This window comes from Electrophorus electricus, chromosome 1 (assembly GCF_041902795.1).
Source record: "Electrophorus electricus isolate QZ-2024a chromosome 1, ASM4190279v1, whole genome shotgun sequence".
NCBI classification, from domain to species: Eukaryota; Metazoa; Chordata; class Actinopteri; order Gymnotiformes; family Gymnotidae; genus Electrophorus; species Electrophorus electricus.
The window spans coordinates 12,118,925-12,142,599 of NC_137497.1; the positions used below are offsets into that span (position 1 = coordinate 12,118,925).

General features: G+C 37.7%; 7 non-coding genes and 1 pseudogene across 7 annotated transcripts; all 8 read left to right on the forward strand.

The window, feature by feature from the left end:
* Positions 1-332: 332 nt before the first annotated feature.
* LOC145659795 (5S ribosomal RNA) lies at positions 333-451 on the forward strand. Its single transcript, XR_014125936.1, has one exon. It is a non-coding gene; the product is annotated as a 5S ribosomal RNA (ribosomal RNA).
* Positions 452-3,460: 3,009 nt separating this feature from the next.
* On the forward strand, positions 3,461-3,579 carry LOC145659797 (5S ribosomal RNA). The gene has a single exon (XR_014125937.1). It is a non-coding gene; the product is annotated as a 5S ribosomal RNA (ribosomal RNA).
* A 3,058-nt stretch (positions 3,580-6,637) lies between these two features.
* Positions 6,638-6,756, forward strand: LOC145659799 (5S ribosomal RNA). Its single transcript, XR_014125939.1, has one exon. It is a non-coding gene; the product is annotated as a 5S ribosomal RNA (ribosomal RNA).
* Positions 6,757-9,813: 3,057 nt separating this feature from the next.
* On the forward strand, positions 9,814-9,932 carry LOC145659800 (5S ribosomal RNA). Its single transcript, XR_014125940.1, has one exon. It is a non-coding gene; the product is annotated as a 5S ribosomal RNA (ribosomal RNA).
* A 3,001-nt stretch (positions 9,933-12,933) lies between these two features.
* LOC145659801 (5S ribosomal RNA) lies at positions 12,934-13,052 on the forward strand. Its single transcript, XR_014125943.1, has one exon. It is a non-coding gene; the product is annotated as a 5S ribosomal RNA (ribosomal RNA).
* Positions 13,053-16,138: 3,086 nt separating this feature from the next.
* On the forward strand, positions 16,139-16,247 carry LOC145659786 (5S ribosomal RNA; annotated as a pseudogene).
* Positions 16,248-19,313: 3,066 nt separating this feature from the next.
* On the forward strand, positions 19,314-19,432 carry LOC145659802 (5S ribosomal RNA). The gene has a single exon (XR_014125944.1). It is a non-coding gene; the product is annotated as a 5S ribosomal RNA (ribosomal RNA).
* A 3,096-nt stretch (positions 19,433-22,528) lies between these two features.
* Positions 22,529-22,647, forward strand: LOC145659764 (5S ribosomal RNA). Its single transcript, XR_014125897.1, has one exon. It is a non-coding gene; the product is annotated as a 5S ribosomal RNA (ribosomal RNA).
* The last annotated feature ends 1,028 nt before the right edge of the window (positions 22,648-23,675 follow it).

A 23,675-nucleotide genomic window follows, 5' to 3' on the forward strand; every position in this document is an offset into this window, starting at 1 on the left:
GTTCACTGAACGTATGGATGGACAGGTAGCTAGCTCACGTTAGTTGTAGGAACTAAGCACAGCTTAGCTTGCTCTAGCTAGAAGTGTCCAATACAGCGATACGCTGTATAATGATCCCATAAAGTAAACTTCATATCATTTTAAGCAACGGATCATCCAGCATATTGCAGAGAGGAAGAGCATGTTAAAGCAATGAAAAAAAGAAAGCAAAAACATGAAGGCATTGTGTAAGGCATTGTTTTATCGCTTCGACAAGAGCTTAATCGGGTGATTGTGTCTGTAGCCACGCTGTCGATGTATTGCATAAAGGCGCATTTTTCGCCGCTTTCATCGCTTACGGCCATACCACTCTGAACACGCCCGATCTCGTCCGATCTCGGAAGCTAAGCAGGGTCGGGCCTGGTTAGTACTTGGATGGGAGACCGCCTGGGAATACCAGGTGCTGTAAGCTTTTCTTCTTAGCTATGTTTCTTTTCATTTTTGCCTCTTTTCACGTACAACGTGGCTTCATTTCTTTAGGGTTTTATTTTATGCTTTCTTTCTTGCTTTTAGGTTTAGAACTGTAGCATTTTGGAGCTTAGTAAGTGCACCGGGTTCTCATAAACGTATGTATGTTTGTCTTATCAATTTCACCAAAACAACTCCATGTTTCTTTACTTTTACATCTTTCTCTTACCTTCATGTATTATGCCGTTTGTGTGTGCGAACACTTTCGGAGCAATTATCTAGGTGCGTTGGACCGCACGCCACTCAAAGCTTTTATTAACGGAACTGGAGGTTGGTTGCGTCGAGTTCAACTCCGTCCAATCATTTTGGGATTAGAACATGGTTTTACTCTTGAATCCCTTTCGACATTATATGTGCTATGTACATTTTAATGGGTGTTGTTTTGGGAAGGGATAGACTAATTTTAGTTACTGCAGCCTTTCTTTCGTTTGCTAACTATATTCATTCTGTTCCTTCTACCAGGGGAGCCAAGTCTGTCTCTCACTCATACATACACACACACACACACACACACATTAACAAGCAGTTGATTTTTTACATGTTTATATATCATCACAGGTACAGAGATATTATTTTTTATTTTATGTTTCTTTTGAAAATGTTAGTTTGCTAATCGCAATGTAATGAAATCTTGTATCCTGTGGAAAAGCACAGTGGAAAAAATATTATTTCTTAATAAAAGTGAATAAAGTCACCACAGTATTCATAAGCATAACCATTTTTCCCATCTTTGAAAAACACTGCAACAGTCTTAAAAACATCTCAACATAAACATCTCATGTCCTATTTGGTTTATTTAAACATTGACTGAAATCAACCTGTTTTTTGACACTAGTAGACCTCCAAAACCATTACCTACACATCAAAAACAGATTAGATGAATGAATGAACCACACAAAATCATATTAAGGTGTTTTTATTTCTATTGTTGGCAGTGACTATTCCCATGCTGTCACTGGTGCAAAACAGCCAAGAGATCCATCACAAATAGTTGAAATGACAATAAAGGTTTAGCCAGCAGGGGGGTTTGTGTGCACATGAAGCCTCCAGATATGAACCTTTTTTTGAACCAATTGGATGGAAAGCTTCAAGGATTCATCTGGCAATCACTACAAAAACAAACAAAAATGTTTTAAAAAATAGAATTTAGCATTTACAAGTTACAAGTTCAATAAAAGAAAATCAGCAATCATAAATTCTCCAAAATAAGTCAACATCAAAACTCCACTCTTGAAATTTCCTTTGGAAACTAATACAAGGAAAAACAGGAAATTGGGTGATGTCACTTCCTGTCTTTAAGCAGGACAATTCCCCATAAAGCTCCCCTTCAAAGACAACATGGAAGACTCTCCACAAAAAAGTCACAGGTAAGTTCATTTTTTCTTAATATACTTTTGTTTTACCTACTTTGTTAAAATATACCAACTTTTCTGTGTTAATCCTGTGTTTTAATTTACATACATATATAAATATATATACACACAGCATATGTGCATTTCAAACCCACAGTCCATGAACACACTGTGGTGGAGGGTAACTATCACAAGACATTACACTCATACTGTGTGCATCTGTGCCTGTATCACTCCACCACACAGAAAACAGCATGAAAAACCTTTCCCAGTTTCCAAAGATTTCCAACTTTAATGTGTTGATTTGTACAGAGACTTCTACATGTGTAACTTGTAGAACAGCGTGTATCATATGTACAGAAATAAACTGCAGCTGAAGAGTCCTTTAGCATCATTTATTGTGCATGTGTTTTTTTTGGGGACTTCTCACTGGTGCTCACAATTTATTATTACATGGGTAGTACACACACACACACACACACACACACACACACACACACACACGCGCACACACATACTAACAAGCAATTTTTACATGTTTATATGTCATCAAAGGTACAGAGATATTATTGTTTATTTAATGTTTCTTTTGAAAATGTTAGTTTGCTAATCGCAATGTCATGAAATCTTGTATCCTGTGTAAAAACCCCAGCTGCTGTGGTTGCTATGGTGACAGCGATGCTTGTTAATGTTAGCGCAGATCTTTTCGACATGTTATTATGTTGTTTTTTGTTGTTGTGATTTTCTATCTTTCATTGGTTAAATGATAGAATATGGGTTTTCTGGTTAAGTTTCACTTTCTAAATGTTTACTCGATTTGTAATCAACTCGTTATTTTTAGTATTTTAACATGCTGTTTGTAGTGGTTGATCATTCCTGTTCATATTTGTTATTATGACATTAGGCTACTTACGTTATTTATGTGACCTACAGGACATTGTTGTGCTGCGCTTAACATTACACAGCACAATATAGCAACTTAGATTTCCAGATGAAATTTTTTTTTTACTAACGGACCTTGAGGGGAGGAGAGTCTGCCAGTCTCTCTCTCTCTCACATGCACACACACGCACGCAATTTCATTTTTCCATGTTTTTACAGTAAAGGTTCACAGACCCAGTACTGCCGCTTGCCTCGTGATGTTAACAGTGCCAGAACAAAACGCAGCATCACAGCGAGTAGACAGAATTGTCGGGGTACACAAGCTGGCTTGGTATTGTGAAACAGTGCGGTTGTGCACAGCTGGATCTCTTGAGTTGTCGCGTATTTGTTCACTGAACGTATGGATGGACAGGTAGCTAGCTCACGTTAGTTGTAGGAACTAAGCACAGCTTAGCTTGCTCTAGCTAGAAGTGTCCAATACAGCGATACGCTGTATAATGATCCCATAAAGTAAACTTCATATCATTTTAAGCAACGGATCATCCAGCATATTGCAGAGAGGAAGAGCATGTTAAAGCAATGAAAAAAAGAAAGCAAAAACATGAAGGCATTGTGTAAGGCATTGTTTTATCGCTTCGACAAGAGCTTAATCGGGTGATTGTGTCTGTAGCCACGCTGTCGATGTATTGCATAAAGGCGCATTTTTCGCCGCTTTCATCGCTTACGGCCATACCACTCTGAACACGCCCGATCTCGTCCGATCTCGGAAGCTAAGCAGGGTCGGGCCTGGTTAGTACTTGGATGGGAGACCGCCTGGGAATACCAGGTGCTGTAAGCTTTTCTTCTTAGCTATGTTTCTTTTCATTTTTGCCTCTTTTCACGTACAACGTGGCTTCATTTCTTTAGGGTTTTATTTTATGCTTTCTTTCTTGCTTTTAGGTTTAGAACTGTAGCATTTTGGAGCTTAGTAAGTGCACCGGGTTCTCATAAACGTATGTATGTTTGTCTTATCAATTTCACCAAAACAACTCCATGTTTCTTTACTTTTACATCTTTCTCTTACCTTCATGTATTATGCCGTTTGTGTGTGCGAACACTTTCGGAGCAATTATCTAGGTGCGTTGGACCGCACGCCACTCAAAGCTTTTATTAACGGAACTGGAGGTTGGTTGCGTCGAGTTCAACTCCGTCCAATCATTTTGGGATTAGAACATGGTTTTACTCTTGAATCCCTTTCGACATTATATGTGCTATGTACATTTTAATGGGTGTTGTTTTGGGAAGGGATAGACTAATTTTAGTTACTGCAGCCTTTCTTTCGTTTGCTAACTATATTCATTCTGTTCCTTCTACCAGGGGAGCCAAGTCTGTCTCTCACTCATACATACACACACACACACACACACACACACACACACACACACACACACACACACACACACACACACACACCACACATTAACAAGCAGTTGATTTTTTACATGTTTATATATCATCACAGGTACAGAGATATTATTTTTTATTTTATGTTTCTTTTGAAAATGTTAGTTTGCTAATCGCAATGTAATGAAATCTTGTATCCTGTGGAAAAGCACAGTGGAAAAAATATTATTTCTTAATAAAAGTGAATAAAGTCACCACAGTATTCATAAGCATAACCATTTTTCCCATCTTTGAAAAACACTGCAACAGTCTTAAAAACATCTCAACATAAACATCTCATGTCCTATTTGGTTTATTTAAACATTGACTGAAATCAACCTGTTTTTTGACACTAGTAGACCTCCAAAACCATTACCTACACATCAAAAACAGATTAGATGAATGAATGAACCACACAAAATCATATTAAGGTGTTTTTATTTCTATTGTTGGCAGTGACTATTCCCATGCTGTCACTGGTGCAAAACAGCCAAGAGATCCATCACAAATAGTTGAAATGACAATAAAGGTTTAGCCAGCAGGGGGGTTTGTGTGCACATGAAGCCTCCAGATATGAACCTTTTTTTGAACCAATTGGATGGAAAGCTTCAAGGATTCATCTGGCAATCACTACATAAACAAACAAAAATGTTTTAAAAAATAGAATTTAGCATTTACAAGTTACAAGTTCAATAAAAGAAAATCAGCAATCATAAATTCTCCAAAATAAGTCAACATCAAAACTCCACTCTTGAAATTTCCTTTGGAAACTAATACAAGGAAAAACAGGAAATTGGGTGATGTCACTTCCTGTCTTTAAGCAGGACAATTCCCCATAAAGCTCCCCTTCAAAGACAACATGGAAGACTCTCCACAAAAAAGTCACAGGTAAGTTCATTTTTTCTTAATATACTTTTGTTTTACCTACTTTGTTAAAATATACCAACTTTTCTGTGTTAATCCTGTGTTTTAATTTACATACATATATAAATATATATACACACAGCATATGTGCATTTCAAACCCACAGTCCATGAACACACTGTGGTGGAGGGTAACTATCACAAGACATTACACTCATACTGTGTGCATCTGTGCCTGTATCACTCCACCACACAGAAAACAGCATGAAAAACCTTTCCCAGTTTCCAAAGATTTCCAACTTTAATGTGTTGATTTGTACAGAGACTTCTACATGTGTAACTTGTAGAACAGCGTGTATCATATGTACAGAAATAAACTGCAGCTGAAGAGTCCTTTAGCATCATTTATTGTGCATGTGTTTTTTTTGGGGACTTCTCACTGGTGCTCACAATTTATTATTACATGGGTAGTACACACACACACACACACACACACACACACACACACACACACGCGCACACACATACTAACAAGCAATTTTTACATGTTTATATGTCATCAAAGGTACAGAGATATTATTGTTTATTTAATGTTTCTTTTGAAAATGTTAGTTTGCTAATCGCAATGTCATGAAATCTTGTATCCTGTGTAAAAACCCCAGCTGCTGTGGTTGCTATGGTGACAGCGATGCTTGTTAATGTTAGCGCAGATCTTTTCGACATGTTATTATGTTGTTTTTTGTTGTTGTGATTTTCTATCTTTCATTGGTTAAATGATAGAATATGGGTTTTCTGGTTAAGTTTCACTTTCTAAATGTTTACTCGATTTGTAATCAACTCGTTATTTTTAGTATTTTAACATGCTGTTTGTAGTGGTTGATCATTCCTGTTCATATTTGTTATTATGACATTAGGCTACTTACGTTATTTATGTGACCTACAGGACATTGTTGTGCTGCGCTTAACATTACACAGCACAATATAGCAACTTAGATTTCCAGATGAAATTTTTTTTTTACTAACGGACCTTGAGGGGAGGAGAGTCTGCCAGTCTCTCTCTCTCTCACATGCACACACACGCACGCAATTTCATTTTTCCATGTTTTTACAGTAAAGGTTCACAGACCCAGTACTGCCGCTTGCCTCGTGATGTTAACAGTGCCAGAACAAAACGCAGCATCACAGCGAGTAGACAGAATTGTCGGGGTACACAAGCTGGCTTGGTATTGTGAAACAGTGCGGTTGTGCACAGCTGGATCTCTTGAGTTGTCGCGTATTTGTTCACTGAACGTATGGATGGACAGGTAGCTAGCTCACGTTAGTTGTAGGAACTAAGCACAGCTTAGCTTGCTCTAGCTAGAAGTGTCCAATACAGCGATACGCTGTATAATGATCCCATAAAGTAAACTTCATATCATTTTAAGCAACGGATCATCCAGCATATTGCAGAGAGGAAGAGCATGTTAAAGCAATGAAAAAAAGAAAGCAAAAACATGAAGGCATTGTGTAAGGCATTGTTTTATCGCTTCGACAAGAGCTTAATCGGGTGATTGTGTCTGTAGCCACGCTGTCGATGTATTGCATAAAGGCGCATTTTTCGCCGCTTTCATCGCTTACGGCCATACCACTCTGAACACGCCCGATCTCGTCCGATCTCGGAAGCTAAGCAGGGTCGGGCCTGGTTAGTACTTGGATGGGAGACCGCCTGGGAATACCAGGTGCTGTAAGCTTTTCTTCTTAGCTATGTTTCTTTTCATTTTTGCCTCTTTTCACGTACAACGTGGCTTCATTTCTTTAGGGTTTTATTTTATGCTTTCTTTCTTGCTTTTAGGTTTAGAACTGTAGCATTTTGGAGCTTAGTAAGTGCACCGGGTTCTCATAAACGTATGTATGTTTGTCTTATCAATTTCACCAAAACAACTCCATGTTTCTTTACTTTTACATCTTTCTCTTACCTTCATGTATTATGCCGTTTGTGTGTGCGAACACTTTCGGAGCAATTATCTAGGTGCGTTGGACCGCACGCCACTCAAAGCTTTTATTAACGGAACTGGAGGTTGGTTGCGTCGAGTTCAACTCCGTCCAATCATTTTGGGATTAGAACATGGTTTTACTCTTGAATCCCTTTCGACATTATATGTGCTATGTACATTTTAATGGGTGTTGTTTTGGGAAGGGATAGACTAATTTTAGTTACTGCAGCCTTTCTTTCGTTTGCTAACTATATTCATTCTGTTCCTTCTACCAGGGGAGCCAAGTCTGTCTCTCACTCATACATACACACACACACACACACACACACACACACACACACACACACACACACACACACACACACACACACACACACACACACATTAACAAGCAGTTGATTTTTTACATGTTTATATATCATCACAGGTACAGAGATATTATTTTTTATTTTATGTTTCTTTTGAAAATGTTAGTTTGCTAATCGCAATGTAATGAAATCTTGTATCCTGTGGAAAAGCACAGTGGAAAAAATATTATTTCTTAATAAAAGTGAATAAAGTCACCACAGTATTCATAAGCATAACCATTTTTCCCATCTTTGAAAAACACTGCAACAGTCTTAAAAACATCTCAACATAAACATCTCATGTCCTATTTGGTTTATTTAAACATTGACTGAAATCAACCTGTTTTTTGACACTAGTAGACCTCCAAAACCATTACCTACACATCAAAAACAGATTAGATGAATGAATGAACCACACAAAATCATATTAAGGTGTTTTTATTTCTATTGTTGGCAGTGACTATTCCCATGCTGTCACTGGTGCAAAACAGCCAAGAGATCCATCACAAATAGTTGAAATGACAATAAAGGTTTAGCCAGCAGGGGGGTTTGTGTGCACATGAAGCCTCCAGATATGAACCTTTTTTTGAACCAATTGGATGGAAAGCTTCAAGGATTCATCTGGCAATCACTACAAAAACAAACAAAAATGTTTTAAAAAATAGAATTTAGCATTTACAAGTTACAAGTTCAATAAAAGAAAATCAGCAATCATAAATTCTCCAAAATAAGTCAACATCAAAACTCCACTCTTGAAATTTCCTTTGGAAACTAATACAAGGAAAAACAGGAAATTGGGTGATGTCACTTCCTGTCTTTAAGCAGGACAATTCCCCATAAAGCTCCCCTTCAAAGACAACATGGAAGACTCTCCACAAAAAAGTCACAGGTAAGTTCATTTTTTCTTAATATACTTTTGTTTTACCTACTTTGTTAAAATATACCAACTTTTCTGTGTTAATCCTGTGTTTTAATTTACATACATATATAAATATATATACACACAGCATATGTGCATTTCAAACCCACAGTCCATGAACACACTGTGGTGGAGGGTAACTATCACAAGACATTACACTCATACTGTGTGCATCTGTGCCTGTATCACTCCACCACACAGAAAACAGCATGAAAAACCTTTCCCAGTTTCCAAAGATTTCCAACTTTAATGTGTTGATTTGTACAGAGACTTCTACATGTGTAACTTGTAGAACAGCGTGTATCATATGTACAGAAATAAACTGCAGCTGAAGAGTCCTTTAGCATCATTTATTGTGCATGTGTTTTTTTTGGGGACTTCTCACTGGTGCTCACAATTTATTATTACATGGGTAGTACACACACACACACACACACACACACACACACACGCGCACACACATACTAACAAGCAATTTTTACATGTTTATATGTCATCAAAGGTACAGAGATATTATTGTTTATTTAATGTTTCTTTTGAAAATGTTAGTTTGCTAATCGCAATGTCATGAAATCTTGTATCCTGTGTAAAAACCCCAGCTGCTGTGGTTGCTATGGTGACAGCGATGCTTGTTAATGTTAGCGCAGATCTTTTCGACATGTTATTATGTTGTTTTTTGTTGTTGTGATTTTCTATCTTTCATTGGTTAAATGATAGAATATGGGTTTTCTGGTTAAGTTTCACTTTCTAAATGTTTACTCGATTTGTAATCAACTCGTTATTTTTAGTATTTTAACATGCTGTTTGTAGTGGTTGATCATTCCTGTTCATATTTGTTATTATGACATTAGGCTACTTACGTTATTTATGTGACCTACAGGACATTGTTGTGCTGCGCTTAACATTACACAGCACAATATAGCAACTTAGATTTCCAGATGAAATTTTTTTTTTACTAACGGACCTTGAGGGGAGGAGAGTCTGCCAGTCTCTCTCTCTCTCACATGCACACACACGCACGCAATTTCATTTTTCCATGTTTTTACAGTAAAGGTTCACAGACCCAGTACTGCCGCTTGCCTCGTGATGTTAACAGTGCCAGAACAAAACGCAGCATCACAGCGAGTAGACAGAATTGTCGGGGTACACAAGCTGGCTTGGTATTGTGAAACAGTGCGGTTGTGCACAGCTGGATCTCTTGAGTTGTCGCGTATTTGTTCACTGAACGTATGGATGGACAGGTAGCTAGCTCACGTTAGTTGTAGGAACTAAGCACAGCTTAGCTTGCTCTAGCTAGAAGTGTCCAATACAGCGATACGCTGTATAATGATCCCATAAAGTAAACTTCATATCATTTTAAGCAACGGATCATCCAGCATATTGCAGAGAGGAAGAGCATGTTAAAGCAATGAAAAAAAGAAAGCAAAAACATGAAGGCATTGTGTAAGGCATTGTTTTATCGCTTCGACAAGAGCTTAATCGGGTGATTGTGTCTGTAGCCACGCTGTCGATGTATTGCATAAAGGCGCATTTTTCGCCGTTTTCATCGCTTACGGCCATACCACTCTGAACACGCCCGATCTCGTCCGATCTCGGAAGCTAAGCAGGGTCGGGCCTGGTTAGTACTTGGATGGGAGACCGCCTGGGAATACCAGGTGCTGTAAGCTTTTCTTCTTAGCTATGTTTCTTTTCATTTTTGCCTCTTTTCACGTACAACGTGGCTTCATTTCTTTAGGGTTTTATTTTATGCTTTCTTTCTTGCTTTTAGGTTTAGAACTGTAGCATTTTGGAGCTTAGTAAGTGCACCGGGTTCTCATAAACGTATGTATGTTTGTCTTATCAATTTCACCAAAACAACTCCATGTTTCTTTACTTTTACATCTTTCTCTTACCTTCATGTATTATGCCGTTTGTGTGTGCGAACACTTTCGGAGCAATTATCTAGGTGCGTTGGACCGCACGCCACTCAAAGCTTTTATTAACGGAACTGGAGGTTGGTTGCGTCGAGTTCAACTCCGTCCAATCATTTTGGGATTAGAACATGGTTTTACTCTTGAATCCCTTTCGACATTATATGTGCTATGTACATTTTAATGGGTGTTGTTTTGGGAAGGGATAGACTAATTTTAGTTACTGCAGCCTTTCTTTCGTTTGCTAACTATATTCATTCTGTTCCTTCTACCAGGGGAGCCAAGTCTGTCTCTCACTCATACATACACACACACACACACACACACACATTAACAAGCAGTTGATTTTTTACATGTTTATATATCATCACAGGTACAGAGATATTATTTTTTATTTTATGTTTCTTTTGAAAATGTTAGTTTGCTAATCGCAATGTAATGAAATCTTGTATCCTGTGGAAAAGCACAGTGGAAAAAATATTATTTCTTAATAAAAGTGAATAAAGTCACCACAGTATTCATAAGCATAACCATTTTTCCCATCTTTGAAAAACACTGCAACAGTCTTAAAAACATCTCAACATAAACATCTCATGTCCTATTTGGTTTATTTAAACATTGACTGAAATCAACCTGTTTTTTGACACTAGTAGACCTCCAAAACCATTACCTACACATCAAAAACAGATTAGATGAATGAATGAACCACACAAAATCATATTAAGGTGTTTTTATTTCTATTGTTGGCAGTGACTATTCCCATGCTGTCACTGGTGCAAAACAGCCAAGAGATCCATCACAAATAGTTGAAATGACAATAAAGGTTTAGCCAGCAGGGGGGTTTGTGTGCACATGAAGCCTCCAGATATGAACCTTTTTTTGAACCAATTGGATGGAAAGCTTCAAGGATTCATCTGGCAATCACTACAAAAACAAACAAAAATGTTTTAAAAAATAGAATTTAGCATTTACAAGTTACAAGTTCAATAAAAGAAAATCAGCAATCATAAATTCTCCAAAATAAGTCAACATCAAAACTCCACTCTTGAAATTTCCTTTGGAAACTAATACAAGGAAAAACAGGAAATTGGGTGATGTCACTTCCTGTCTTTAAGCAGGACAATTCCCCATAAAGCTCCCCTTCAAAGACAACATGGAAGACTCTCCACAAAAAAGTCACAGGTAAGTTCATTTTTTCTTAATATACTTTTGTTTTACCTACTTTGTTAAAATATACCAACTTTTCTGTGTTAATCCTGTGTTTTAATTTACATACATATATAAATATATATACACACAGCATATGTGCATTTCAAACCCACAGTCCATGAACACACTGTGGTGGAGGGTAACTATCACAAGACATTACACTCATACTGTGTGCATCTGTGCCTGTATCACTCCACCACACAGAAAACAGCATGAAAAACCTTTCCCAGTTTCCAAAGATTTCCAACTTTAATGTGTTGATTTGTACAGAGACTTCTACATGTGTAACTTGTAGAACAGCGTGTATCATATGTACAGAAATAAACTGCAGCTGAAGAGTCCTTTAGCATCATTTATTGTGCATGTGTTTTTTTTGGGGACTTCTCACTGGTGCTCACAATTTATTATTACATGGGTAGTACACACACACACACACACACACACACACACACACGCACACACATACTAACAAGCAATTTTTACATGTTTATATGTCATCAAAGGTACAGAGATATTATTGTTTATTTAATGTTTCTTTTGAAAATGTTAGTTTGCTAATCGCAATGTCATGAAATCTTGTATCCTGTGTAAAAACCCCAGCTGCTGTGGTTGCTATGGTGACAGCGATGCTTGTTAATGTTAGCGCAGATCTTTTCGACATGTTATTATGTTGTTTTTTGTTGTTGTGATTTTCTATCTTTCACTGGTTAAATGATAGAATATGGGTTTTCTGGTTAAGTTTCACTTTCTAAATGTTTACTCGATTTGTAATCAACTCGTTATTTTTAGTATTTTAACATGCTGTTTGTAGTGGTTGATCATTCCTGTTCATATTTGTTATTATGACATTAGGCTACTTACGTTATTTATGTGACCTACAGGACATTGTTGTGCTGCGCTTAACATTACACAGCACAATATAGCAACTTAGATTTCCAGATGAAATTTTTTTTTTACTAACGGACCTTGAGGGGAGGAGAGTCTGCCAGTCTCTCTCTCTCTCACATGCACACACACGCACGCAATTTCATTTTTCCATGTTTTTACAGTAAAGGTTCACAGACCCAGTACTGCCGCTTGCCTCGTGATGTTAACAGTGCCAGAACAAAACGCAGCATCACAGCGAGTAGACAGAATTGTCGGGGTACACAAGCTGGCTTGGTATTGTGAAACAGTGCGGTTGTGCACAGCTGGATCTCTTGAGTTGTCGCGTATTTGTTCACTGAACGTATGGATGGACAGGTAGCTAGCTCACGTTAGTTGTAGGAACTAAGCACAGCTTAGCTTGCTCTAGCTAGAAGTGTCCAATACAGCGATACGCTGTATAATGATCCCATAAAGTAAACTTCATATCATTTTAAGCAACGGATCATCCAGCATATTGCAGAGAGGAAGAGCATGTTAAAGCAATGAAAAAAAGAAAGCAAAAACATGAAGGCATTGTGTAAGGCATTGTTTTATCGCTTCGACAAGAGCTTAATCGGGTGATTGTGTCTGTAGCCACGCTGTCGATGTATTGCATAAAGGCGCATTTTTCGCCGCTTTCATCGCTTACGGCCATACCACTCTGAACACGCCCGATCTCGTCCGATCTCGGAAGCTAAGCAGGGTCGGGCCTGGTTAGTACTTGGATGGGAGACCGCCTGGGAATACCAGGTGCTGTAAGCTTTTCTTCTTAGCTATGTTTCTTTTCATTTTTGCCTCTTTTCACGTACAACGTGGCTTCATTTCTTTAGGGTTTTATTTTATGCTTTCTTTCTTGCTTTTAGGTTTAGAACTGTAGCATTTTGGAGCTTAGTAAGTGCACCGGGTTCTCATAAACGTATGTATGTTTGTCTTATCAATTTCACCAAAACAACTCCATGTTTCTTTACTTTTACATCTTTCTCTTACCTTCATGTATTATGCCGTTTGTGTGTGCGAACACTTTCGGAGCAATTATCTAGGTGCGTTGGACCGCACGCCACTCAAAGCTTTTATTAACGGAACTGGAGGTTGGTTGCGTCGAGTTCAACTCCGTCCAATCATTTTGGGATTAGAACATGGTTTTACTCTTGAATCCCTTTCGACATTATATGTGCTATGTACATTTTAATGGGTGTTGTTTTGGGAAGGGATAGACTAATTTTAGTTACTGCAGCCTTTCTTTCGTTTGCTAACTATATTCATTCTGTTCCTTCTACCAGGGGAGCCAAGTCTGTCTCTCACTCATACATACACACACACACACACACACACACACACACACACACACACACACACACACACACACACACACACACACACACACACACACACACACCACACATTAACAAGCAGTTGATTTTTTACATGTTTATATATCATCACAGGTACAGAGATATTATTTTTTATTTTATGTTTCTTTTGAAAATGTTAGTTTGCTAATCGCAATGTAATGAAATCTTGTATCCTGTGGAAAAGCACAGTGGAAAAAATATTATTTCTTAATAAAAGTGAATAAAGTCACCACAGTATTCATAAGCATAACCATTTTTCCCATCTTTGAAAAACACTGCAACAGTCTTAAAAACATCTCAACATAAACATCTCATGTCCTATTTGGTTTATTTAAACATTGACTGAAATCAACCTGTTTTTTGACACTAGTAGACCTCCAAAACCATTACCTACACATCAAAAACAGATTAGATGAATGAATGAACCACACAAAATCATATTAAGGTGTTTTTATTTCTATTGTTGGCAGTGACTATTCCCATGCTGTCACTGGTGCAAAACAGCCAAGAGATCCATCACAAATAGTTGAAATGACAATAAAGGTTTAGCCAGCAGGGGGGTTTGTGTGCACATGAAGCCTCCAGATATGAACCTTTTTTTGAACCAATTGGATGGAAAGCTTCAAGGATTCATCTGGCAATCACTACAAAAACAAACAAAAATGTTTTAAAAAATAGAATTTAGCATTTACAAGTTACAAGTTCAATAAAAGAAAATCAGCAATCATAAATTCTCCAAAATAAGTCAACATCAAAACTCCACTCTTGAAATTTCCTTTGGAAACTAATACAAGGAAAAACAGGAAATTGGGTGATGTCACTTCCTGTCTTTAAGCAGGACAATTCCCCATAAAGCTCCCCTTCAAAGACAACATGGAAGACTCTCCACAAAAAAGTCACAGGTAAGTTCATTTTTTCTTAATATACTTTTGTTTTACCTACTTTGTTAAAATATACCAACTTTTCTGTGTTAATCCTGTGTTTTAATTTACATACATATATAAATATATATACACACAGCATATGTGCATTTCAAACCCACAGTCCATGAACACACTGTGGTGGAGGGTAACTATCACAAGACATTACACTCATACTGTGTGCATCTGTGCCTGTATCACTCCACCACACAGAAAACAGCATGAAAAACCTTTCCCAGTTTCCAAAGATTTCCAACTTTAATGTGTTGATTTGTACAGAGACTTCTACATGTGTAACTTGTAGAACAGCGTGTATCATATGTACAGAAATAAACTGCAGCTGAAGAGTCCTTTAGCATCATTTATTGTGCATGTGTTTTTTTTGGGGACTTCTCACTGGTGCTCACAATTTATTATTACATGGGTAGTACACACACACACACACACACACACACACACACACACACACACACACACACGCGCACACACATACTAACAAGCAATTTTTACATGTTTATATGTCATCAAAGGTACAGAGATATTATTGTTTATTTAATGTTTCTTTTGAAAATGTTAGTTTGCTAATCGCAATGTCATGAAATCTTGTATCCTGTGTAAAAACCCCAGCTGCTGTGGTTGCTATGGTGACAGCGATGCTTGTTAATGTTAGCGCAGATCTTTTCGACATGTTATTATGTTGTTTTTTGTTGTTGTGATTTTCTATCTTTCATTGGTTAAATGATAGAATATGGGTTTTCTGGTTAAGTTTCACTTTCTAAATGTTTACTCGATTTGTAATCAACTCGTTATTTTTAGTATTTTAACATGCTGTTTGTAGTGGTTGATCATTCCTGTTCATATTTGTTATTATGACATTAGGCTACTTACGTTATTTATGTGACCTACAGGACATTGTTGTGCTGCGCTTAACATTACACAGCACAATATAGCAACTTAGATTTCCAGATGAAATTTTTTTTTTACTAACGGACCTTGAGGGGAGGAGAGTCTGCCAGTCTCTCTCTCTCTCACATGCACACACACGCACGCAATTTCATTTTTCCATGTTTTTACAGTAAAGGTTCACAGACCCAGTACTGCCGCTTGCCTCGTGATGTTAACAGTGCCAGAACAAAACGCAGCATCACAGCGAGTAGACAGAATTGTCGGGGTACACAAGCTGGCTTGGTATTGTGAAACAGTGCGGTTGTGCACAGCTGGATCTCTTGAGTTGTCGCGTATTTGTTCACTGAACGTATGGATGGACAGGTAGCTAGCTCACGTTAGTTGTAGGAACTAAGCACAGCTTAGCTTGCTCTAGCTAGAAGTGTCCAATACAGCGATACGCTGTATAATGATCCCATAAACTAAACTTCATATCATTTTAAGCAACGGATCATCCAGCATATTGCAGAGAGGAAGAGCATGTTAAAGCAATGAAAAAAAGAAAGCAAAAACATGAAGGCATTGTGTAAGGCATTGTTTTATCGCTTCGACAAGAGCTTAATCGGGTGATTGTGTCTGTAGCCACGCTGTCGATGTATTGCATAAAGGCGCATTTTTCGCCGCTTTCATCGCTTACGGCCATACCACTCTGAACACGTCCGATCTCGGAAGCTAAGCAGGGTCGGGCCTGGTTAGTACTTGGATGGGAGACTGCCTGGGAATACCAGGTGCTGTAAGCTTTTCTTCTTAGCTATGTTTCTTTTCATTTTTGCCTCTTTTCACGTACAACGTGGCTTCATTTCTTTAGGGTTTTATTTTATGCTTTCTTTCTTGCTTTTAGGTTTAGAACTGTAGCATTTTGGAGCTTAGTAAGTGCACCGGGTTCTCATAAACGTATGTATGTTTGTCTTATCAATTTCACCAAAACAACTCCATGTTTCTTTACTTTTACATCTTTCTCTTACCTTCATGTATTATGCCGTTTGTGTGTGCGAACACTTTCGGAGCAATTATCTAGGTGCGTTGGACCGCACGCCACTCAAAGCTTTTATTAACGGAACTGGAGGTTGGTTGCGTCGAGTTCAACTCCGTCCAATCATTTTGGGATTAGAACATGGTTTTACTCTTGAATCCCTTTCGACATTATATGTGCTATGTACATTTTAATGGGTGTTGTTTTGGGAAGGGATAGACTAATTTTAGTTACTGCAGCCTTTCTTTCGTTTGCTAACTATATTCATTCTGTTCCTTCTACCAGGGGAGCCAAGTCTGTCTCTCACTCATACATACACACACACACACACACACACACACACACACACACACACACACACACACACACACACACACACACACACACACACACCACACATTAACAAGCAGTTGATTTTTTACATGTTTATATATCATCACAGGTACAGAGATATTATTTTTTATTTTATGTTTCTTTTGAAAATGTTAGTTTGCTAATCGCAATGTAATGAAATCTTGTATCCTGTGGAAAAGCACAGTGGAAAAAATATTATTTCTTAATAAAAGTGAATAAAGTCACCACAGTATTCATAAGCATAACCATTTTTCCCATCTTTGAAAAACACTGCAACAGTCTTAAAAACATCTCAACATAAACATCTCATGTCCTATTTGGTTTATTTAAACATTGACTGAAATCAACCTGTTTTTTGACACTAGTAGACCTCCAAAACCATTACCTACACATCAAAAACAGATTAGATGAATGAATGAACCACACAAAATCATATTAAGGTGTTTTTATTTCTATTGTTGGCAGTGACTATTCCCATGCTGTCACTGGTGCAAAACAGCCAAGAGATCCATCACAAATAGTTGAAATGACAATAAAGGTTTAGCCAGCAGGGGGGTTTGTGTGCACATGAAGCCTCCAGATATGAACCTTTTTTTGAACCAATTGGATGGAAAGCTTCAAGGATTCATCTGGCAATCACTACAAAAACAAACAAAAATGTTTTAAAAAATAGAATTTAGCATTTACAAGTTACAAGTTCAATAAAAGAAAATCAGCAATCATAAATTCTCCAAAATAAGTCAACATCAAAACTCCACTCTTGAAATTTCCTTTGGAAACTAATACAAGGAAAAACAGGAAATTGGGTGATGTCACTTCCTGTCTTTAAGCAGGACAATTCCCCATAAAGCTCCCCTTCAAAGACAACATGGAAGACTCTCCACAAAAAAGTCACAGGTAAGTTCATTTTTTCTTAATATACTTTTGTTTTACCTACTTTGTTAAAATATACCAACTTTTCTGTGTTAATCCTGTGTTTTAATTTACATACATATATAAATATATATACACACAGCATATGTGCATTTCAAACCCACAGTCCATGAACACACTGTGGTGGAGGGTAACTATCACAAGACATTACACTCATACTGTGTGCATCTGTGCCTGTATCACTCCACCACACAGAAAACAGCATGAAAAACCTTTCCCAGTTTCCAAAGATTTCCAACTTTAATGTGTTGATTTGTACAGAGACTTCTACATGTGTAACTTGTAGAACAGCGTGTATCATATGTACAGAAATAAACTGCAGCTGAAGAGTCCTTTAGCATCATTTATTGTGCATGTGTTTTTTTTGGGGACTTCTCACTGGTGCTCACAATTTATTATTACATGGGTAGTACACACACACACACACACACACACACACACACACACACGCGCACACACATACTAACAAGCAATTTTTACATGTTTATATGTCATCAAAGGTACAGAGATATTATTGTTTATTTAATGTTTCTTTTGAAAATGTTAGTTTGCTAATCGCAATGTCATGAAATCTTGTATCCTGTGTAAAAACCCCAGCTGCTGTGGTTGCTATGGTGACAGCGATGCTTGTTAATGTTAGCGCAGATCTTTTCGACATGTTATTATGTTGTTTTTTGTTGTTGTGATTTTCTATCTTTCATTGGTTAAATGATAGAATATGGGTTTTCTGGTTAAGTTTCACTTTCTAAATGTTTACTCGATTTGTAATCAACTCGTTATTTTTAGTATTTTAACATGCTGTTTGTAGTGGTTGATCATTCCTGTTCATATTTGTTATTATGACATTAGGCTACTTACGTTATTTATGTGACCTACAGGACATTGTTGTGCTGCGCTTAACATTACACAGCACAATATAGCAACTTAGATTTCCAGATGAAATTTTTTTTTTACTAACGGACCTTGAGGGGAGGAGAGTCTGCCAGTCTCTCTCTCTCTCACATGCACACACACGCACGCAATTTCATTTTTCCATGTTTTTACAGTAAAGGTTCACAGACCCAGTACTGCCGCTTGCCTCGTGATGTTAACAGTGCCAGAACAAAACGCAGCATCACAGCGAGTAGACAGAATTGTCGGGGTACACAAGCTGGCTTGGTATTGTGAAACAGTGCGGTTGTGCACAGCTGGATCTCTTGAGTTGTCGCGTATTTGTTCACTGAACGTATGGATGGACAGGTAGCTAGCTCACGTTAGTTGTAGGAACTAAGCACAGCTTAGCTTGCTCTAGCTAGAAGTGTCCAATACAGCGATACGCTGTATAATGATCCCATAAAGTAAACTTCATATCATTTTAAGCAACGGATCATCCAGCATATTGCAGAGAGGAAGAGCATGTTAAAGCAATGAAAAAAAGAAAGCAAAAACATGAAGGCATTGTGTAAGGCATTGTTTTATCGCTTCGACAAGAGCTTAATCGGGTGATTGTGTCTGTAGCCACGCTGTCGATGTATTGCATAAAGGCGCATTTTTCGCCGCTTTCATCGCTTACGGCCATACCACTCTGAACACGCCCGATCTCGTCCGATCTCGGAAGCTAAGCAGGGTCGGGCCTGGTTAGTACTTGGATGGGAGACCGCCTGGGAATACCAGGTGCTGTAAGCTTTTCTTCTTAGCTATGTTTCTTTTCATTTTTGCCTCTTTTCACGTACAACGTGGCTTCATTTCTTTAGGGTTTTATTTTATGCTTTCTTTCTTGCTTTTAGGTTTAGAACTGTAGCATTTTGGAGCTTAGTAAGTGCACCGGGTTCTCATAAACGTATGTATGTTTGTCTTATCAATTTCACCAAAACAACTCCATGTTTCTTTACTTTTACATCTTTCTCTTACCTTCATGTATTATGCCGTTTGTGTGTGCGAACACTTTCGGAGCAATTATCTAGGTGCGTTGGACCGCACGCCACTCAAAGCTTTTATTAACGGAACTGGAGGTTGGTTGCGTCGAGTTCAACTCCGTCCAATCATTTTGGGATTAGAACATGGTTTTACTCTTGAATCCCTTTCGACATTATATGTGCTATGTACATTTTAATGGGTGTTGTTTTGGGAAGGGATAGACTAATTTTAGTTACTGCAGCCTTTCTTTCGTTTGCTAACTATATTCATTCTGTTCCTTCTACCAGGGGAGCCAAGTCTGTCTCTCACTCATACATACACACACACACACACACACACACACACACACACACACACACACACACACACACACACACACACACACACACACACACACACACACACACACACACACACACACACACCACACATTAACAAGCAGTTGATTTTTTACATGTTTATATATCATCACAGGTACAGAGATATTATTTTTTATTTTATGTTTCTTTTGAAAATGTTAGTTTGCTAATCGCAATGTAATGAAATCTTGTATCCTGTGGAAAAGCACAGTGGAAAAAATATTATTTCTTAATAAAAGTGAATAAAGTCACCACAGTATTCATAAGCATAACCATTTTTCCCATCTTTGAAAAACACTGCAACAGTCTTAAAAACATCTCAACATAAACATCTCATGTCCTATTTGGTTTATTTAAACATTGACTGAAATCAACCTGTTTTTTGACACTAGTAGACCTCCAAAACCATTACCTACACATCAAAAACAGATTAGATGAATGAATGAACCACACAAAATCATATTAAGGTGTTTTTATTTCTATTGTTGGCAGTGACTATTCCCATGCTGTCACTGGTGCAAAACAGCCAAGAGATCCATCACAAATAGTTGAAATGACAATAAAGGTTTAGCCAGCAGGGGGGTTTGTGTGCACATGAAGCCTCCAGATATGAACCTTTTTTTGAACCAATTGGATGGAAAGCTTCAAGGATTCATCTGGCAATCACTACAAAAACAAACAAAAATGTTTTAAAAAATAGAATTTAGCATTTACAAGTTACAAGTTCAATAAAAGAAAATCAGCAATCATAAATTCTCCAAAATAAGTCAACATCAAAACTCCACTCTTGAAATTTCCTTTGGAAACTAATACAAGGAAAAACAGGAAATTGGGTGATGTCACTTCCTGTCTTTAAGCAGGACAATTCCCCATAAAGCTCCCCTTCAAAGACAACATGGAAGACTCTCCACAAAAAAGTCACAGGTAAGTTCATTTTTTCTTAATATACTTTTGTTTTACCTACTTTGTTAAAATATACCAACTTTTCTGTGTTAATCCTGTGTTTTAATTTACATACATATATAAATATATATACACACAGCATATGTGCATTTCAAACCCACAGTCCATGAACACACTGTGGTGGAGGGTAACTATCACAAGACATTACACTCATACTGTGTGCATCTGTGCCTGTATCACTCCACCACACAGAAAACAGCATGAAAAACCTTTCCCAGTTTCCAAAGATTTCCAACTTTAATGTGTTGATTTGTACAGAGACTTCTACATGTGTAACTTGTAGAACAGCGTGTATCATATGTACAGAAATAAACTGCAGCTGAAGAGTCCTTTAGCATCATTTATTGTGCATGTGTTTTTTTTGGGGACTTCTCACTGGTGCTCACAATTTATTATTACATGGGTAGTACACACACACACACACACACACACACACACACACACACGCGCACACACATACTAACAAGCAATTTTTACATGTTTATATGTCATCAAAGGTACAGAGATATTATTGTTTATTTAATGTTTCTTTTGAAAATGTTAGTTTGCTAATCGCAATGTCATGAAATCTTGTATCCTGTGTAAAAACCCCAGCTGCTGTGGTTGCTATGGTGACAGCGATGCTTGTTAATGTTAGCGCAGATCTTTTCGACATGTTATTATGTTGTTTTTTGTTGTTGTGATTTTCTATCTTTCATTGGTTAAATGATAGAATATGGGTTTTCTGGTTAAGTTTCACTTTCTAAATGTTTACTCGATTTGTAATCAACTCGTTATTTTTAGTATTTTAACATGCTGTTTGTAGTGGTTGATCATTCCTGTTCATATTTGTTATTATGACATTAGGCTACTTACGTTATTTATGTGACCTACAGGACATTGTTGTGCTGCGCTTAACATTACACAGCACAATATAGCAACTTAGATTTCCAGATGAAATTTTTTTTTTACTAACGGACCTTGAGGGGAGGAGAGTCTGCCAGTCTCTCTCTCTCTCACATGCACACACACGCACGCAATTTCATTTTTCCATGTTTTTACAGTAAAGGTTCACAGACCCAGTACTGCCGCTTGCCTCGTGATGTTAACAGTGCCAGAACAAAACGCAGCATCACAGCGAGTAGACAGAATTGTCGGGGTACACAAGCTGGCTTGGTATTGTGAAACAGTGCGGTTGTGCACAGCTGGATCTCTTGAGTTGTCGCGTATTTGTTCACTGAACGTATGGATGGACAGGTAGCTAGCTCACGTTAGTTGTAGGAACTAAGCACAGCTTAGCTTGCTCTAGCTAGAAGTGTCCAATACAGCGATACGCTGTATAATGATCCCATAAAGTAAACTTCATATCATTTTAAGCAACGGATCATCCAGCATATTGCAGAGAGGAAGAGCATGTTAAAGCAATGAAAAAAAGAAAGCAAAAACATGAAGGCATTGTGTAAGGCATTGTTTTATCGCTTCGACAAGAGCTTAATCGGGTGATTGTGTCTGTAGCCACGCTGTCGATGTATTGCATAAAGGCGCATTTTTCGCCGCTTTCATCGCTTACGGCCATACCACTCTGAACACGCCCGATCTCGTCCGATCTCGGAAGCTAAGCAGGGTCGGGCCTGGTTAGTACTTCGATGGGAGACCGCCTGGGAATACCAGGTGCTGTAAGCTTTTCTTCTTAGCTATGTTTCTTTTCATTTTTGCCTCTTTTCACGTACAACGTGGCTTCATTTCTTTAGGGTTTTATTTTATGCTTTCTTTCTTGCTTTTAGGTTTAGAACTGTAGCATTTTGGAGCTTAGTAAGTGCACCGGGTTCTCATAAACGTATGTATGTTTGTCTTATCAATTTCACCAAAACAACTCCATGTTTCTTTACTTTTACATCTTTCTCTTACCTTCATGTATTATGCCGTTTGTGTGTGCGAACACTTTCGGAGCAATTATCTAGGTGCGTTGGACCGCACGCCACTCAAAGCTTTTATTAACGGAACTGGAGGTTGGTTGCGTCGAGTTCAACTCCGTCCAATCATTTTGGGATTAGAACATGGTTTTACTCTTGAATCCCTTTCGACATTATATGTGCTATGTACATTTTAATGGGTGTTGTTTTGGGAAGGGATAGACTAATTTTAGTTACTGCAGCCTTTCTTTCGTTTGCTAACTATATTCATTCTGTTCCTTCTACCAGGGGAGCCAAGTCTGTCTCTCACTCATACATACATACACACACACACACACACACACACACACACACACACACACACACACACACACACACACACACACACCACACATTAACAAGCAGTTGATTTTTTACATGTTTATATATCATCACAGGTACAGAGATATTATTTTTTATTTTATGTTTCTTTTGAAAATGTTAGTTTGCTAATCGCAATGTAATGAAATCTTGTATCCTGTGGAAAAGCACAGTGGAAAAAATATTATTTCTTAATAAAAGTGAATAAAGTCACCACAGTATTCATAAGCATAACCATTTTTCCCATCTTTGAAAAACACTGCAACAGTCTTAAAAACATCTCAACATAAACATCTCATGTCCTATTTGGTTTATTTAAACATTGACTGAAATCAACCTGTTTTTTGACACTAGTAGACCTCCAAAACCATTACCTACACATCAAAAACAGATTAGATGAATGAATGAACCACACAAAATCATATTAAGGTGTTTTTA